The sequence below is a fragment of the Ceratina calcarata genome, unplaced genomic scaffold (genome assembly GCF_001652005.2).
Source record: "Ceratina calcarata isolate Rehan_Ccalc_2016 unplaced genomic scaffold, ASM165200v1 scaffold546.2, whole genome shotgun sequence".
NCBI lineage: Eukaryota > Metazoa > Arthropoda > Insecta > Hymenoptera > Apidae > Ceratina > Ceratina calcarata.
The window spans coordinates 673,174-677,250 of NW_017176634.1; positions in this window are offsets into that span (position 1 = coordinate 673,174).

The window sequence follows — 4,077 nt, forward strand, 5'->3', positions numbered from 1 at the left end:
CTCACCTTTATTTTCGTACGTCGGGGCGAAAATCGAAAACTATTCATCGCACAATTTAGCACCGAGACGTGAGAAATGTTCCTTTCACAAGCATGTACGCATAAATATGTACAAACCGAGCGAACTTTTAAAAGTTAGTAGGATAGAATGCAGCGAGTATTAAATGGATATTTTGTTTGATCGACTTATCTTGTGAATTCATTGTCCACGAGAAAGTACTTCGTTCCGGGAAGATATAACACATTGCTTATCAATTTTATATAAGTAAAATCGTTATCTACTTTTGTTCGAATCGATAGAATTAATACTTTTAGTATTACAAATTTTTTTTAGTTAATAAAACTGTATCAATCACAAAATTTTATGATTCATTCTTTACGAGAAGTCTCGTATGAATTTTTTATTATGTTTCTGAACTAATACGGTATTGAAATATGACCGGTTTTAATTTGATAAGCAACGTGTTAACAATAAAGTTTCCGATAGATCTAAACACGCAACAGACAGACAATAAAGAAGATGCAAGTATCAAAAGAAAGCAAAGAGGATTGCGCGAATTCTTTCTGTGACTCGTCACTTCGATTTCATGACCAGTCGATTATTCGTTGTTGTAACTACGAACGTGCAAGAAAAGAAGATGAAGAATCTTTTTTTCGAATGAAATCAAACGCTATACAAAATTTCTATACATTTTCTAAACTGTAATTTTTATAACTGGTCTAAGTATCCAGAATATCCAAATAATTCGAGGACCAATCAATTTCTGAATCATTTAACACGACGAACGTTACTTTCGCAGCATAAGAGGAAACAGTAACAAATTTGTTAGCTTTTATAGGTGTTTGATATAGTCTTACTATCACCGTTCGCCTAAGTGAACGTTTCGAGGATTTAAAATTTGGACGAGAACTATACAAATTAATAAATTAAGTTTTAAGATAACATCTAATATCAAAACTTGTATCACGAAACGATATATCCCTTAGATGGTAAAATAAAAATCGACAAGGGTCGATCACCCATTGAGGGAAAAAGATCGAGTTGAATTGTGTACATAAAACAACCGGTTAAATAAAAGCTCAAGGTCTCTGCGAGGTGTCAAATCTGGTCTATAATTAGACACACGCCGATCTTATAACAAGACGGGTCTTTTGAGTAGTTTCGAAACGATTTTCATTTAAACGAGAAAAAGTAAAAGCGTTGAAATAATTGAAATATCGTTTTACTTCTTTAAGTACACGTGTGCGACATGTGGTCTCTTTTTTAGCATGCTTTATTTCGAACGGACGATAGCGTGTAACTCACCTTTATTTTCGTACGTCGGGGCGAAAATCGAAAACTATTCATCGCACAATTTAGCACCGAGACGTGAGAAATGTTCCTTTCACAAGCATGTACGCATAAATATGTACAAACCGAGCGAACTTTTAAAAGTTAGTAGGATAGAATGCAGCGAGTATTAAATGGATATTTTGTTTGATCGACTTATCTTGTGAATTCATTGTCCACGAGAAAGTACTTCGTTCCGGGAAGATATAACACATTGCTTATCAATTTTATATAAGTAAAATCGTTATCTACTTTTGTTCGAATCGATAGAATTAATACTTTTAGTATTACAAATTTTTTTTAGTTAATAAAACTGTATCAATCACAAAATTTTATGATTCATTCTTTACGAGAAGTCTCGTATGAATTTTTTATTATGTTTCTGAACTAATACGGTATTGAAATATGACCGGTTTTAATTTGATAAGCAACGTGTTAACAATAAAGTTTCCGATAGATCTAAACACGCAACAGACAGACAATAAAGAAGATGCAAGTATCAAAAGAAAGCAAAGAGGATTGCGCGAATTCTTTCTGTGACTCGTCACTTCGATTTCATGACCAGTCGATTATTCGTTGTTGTAACTACGAACGTGCAAGAAAAGAAGATGAAGAATCTTTTTTTCGAATGAAATCAAACGCTATACAAAATTTCTATACATTTTCTAAACTGTAATTTTTATAACTGGTCTAAGTATCCAGAATATCCAAATAATTCGAGGACCAATCAATTTCTGAATCATTTAACACGACGAACGTTACTTTCGCAGCATAAGAGGAAACAGTAACAAATTTGTTAGCTTTTATAGGTGTTTGATATAGTCTTACTATCACCGTTCGCCTAAGTGAACGTTTCGAGGATTTAAAATTTGGACGAGAACTATACAAATTAATAAATTAAGTTTTAAGATAACATCTAATATCAAAACTTGTATCACGACAAAACTGGTTACAACGCATATTCAAAACTTACAATTAAATTAATCGAATCAAATGAAGGAATTCTAAATGTAAGGACCATTAACGTTTATGCTGCATGAAAGTACGAGTGAAAGTATACTAAGTGAATTTGTTGAAGGGGCAGCCTCCCCTCTTTTGTCGCAGCAACGAATAATCAATCATCAATTCTAATTCCAAAGTCACGTCGTTCACGCTAATTGGTTATTCACGCGCCTCTAATTATAATCAACGGACGTTACATCAAATCAAATCAAAAGCTCGCGACAAGACTGACGTATGTTGTCGGGCCTCACCTCGTAACACGTTTCACAATTCAAAAACTCGTTTCGTACAACGAAACGGCTAGGCGAGAACCTAGAGCCTCAGGAAGACCAAAACGCAAATTAAGAGAAGATCCATTATCTCAGATTTCGTAGATTTCCGTTTTGATCAGTGGCGAAAGACATATCACCGGCCGCGGATGATGATTTTCGAATGATATATCGGTACAGCTCTCTTTAGACGGATGAACATAAGACGAGGGTGTAAAATGAAAGAAGAAAGACTTTGAAGGATCACGCGAAAGGAAACGCGCAAACGGCTGGCATCGCTATTAACATAATATGGGACCGTTTTAAGGATAAGACAATTATAATTTTATCGCCCGATTCGCTTCACCCAGTCCGGTGGTCGTTCAACGAAATGTGATTTCGTGTTGCGGCCCCGTCGCTATAGTTTCGTAACGTCGATCTCTAAAGCGATCACGAGAACGGGAAGCTTTTTATCCTTTCTCCACACAGGAGGATAAATTAATTAAGAGAAAATTAAAAATAAACAAAAAAAAAAAATGAAACAGTAAAGACTTACCTCAGTAATGTAATCATGTGCAAGAATCAAACGTCTTTATGACTGAGAGTACGTTATACACCGTAGAGCCGAGATCCTTTGTATATTTTCCGTAATTGTAAATAATTATACATACGCCTTATCGGTAATTAATCACTGTACGAGAACCGTCGACCTGCGCACTATTTAATATTTATGCGATTATTCGTGAACCGAACCATGGTCAATTTTAGCTCGCAAAGAAAAAGCGACGCGAACAGGTCGTCTCTTTAAGTAACACTGGTATCGCGACACGAATTTCGTTCTGTTTCTGTGAAACGTGTCCAAGATTTTTAATTTGTAATTTGTACATACACGAACACGTTTGTTTTCCATTGTTTGTTTTATCGTCGTATTAATATCCACAACGGGAACGAAGTAACATTGTACATGTGTAATATTTCATACCTGATCTGTTTTGTTGTAAGTAGTTGATTTTTCCATTAATGATTGTTTAATCTATATTTTTCTTTTTATTCGAGATTTACTTTTCCTAAATCAATTTTAGAGAATAAACGCTTACAGATGTCTATCTTTGTGTTTCTGTTGTATTTTTTATAATTCTTTAATGTGTTGCTATTTTTGGTTATTAAAATTGGGACTTGGAAATCGAAATTATGTCGAATAATTTGAATGCGTTGCTTTTTCTCGACTTCAAATGGCCAGCATCGCGAGCATGAAATTGCGAATGTGGAAAACAGGCCTATGTTAACTTTGGACAGTTCTTTGTATCCTCTCTCACTCTCTCTTCTGCGCTGGGCGGGAGCGTAACAATTAAAAGAAGAAACAGCAGTGACTAAAAGATAGTTAAGCGCGTTTAAACGAGAGATAATTACTAACAGTTCGCGGGAAACAAGATTTTTGGAGAATTATATACCGATAGTTATCGAATCGTGACTGAGAAGCACGAGATTTTTCGGCAAA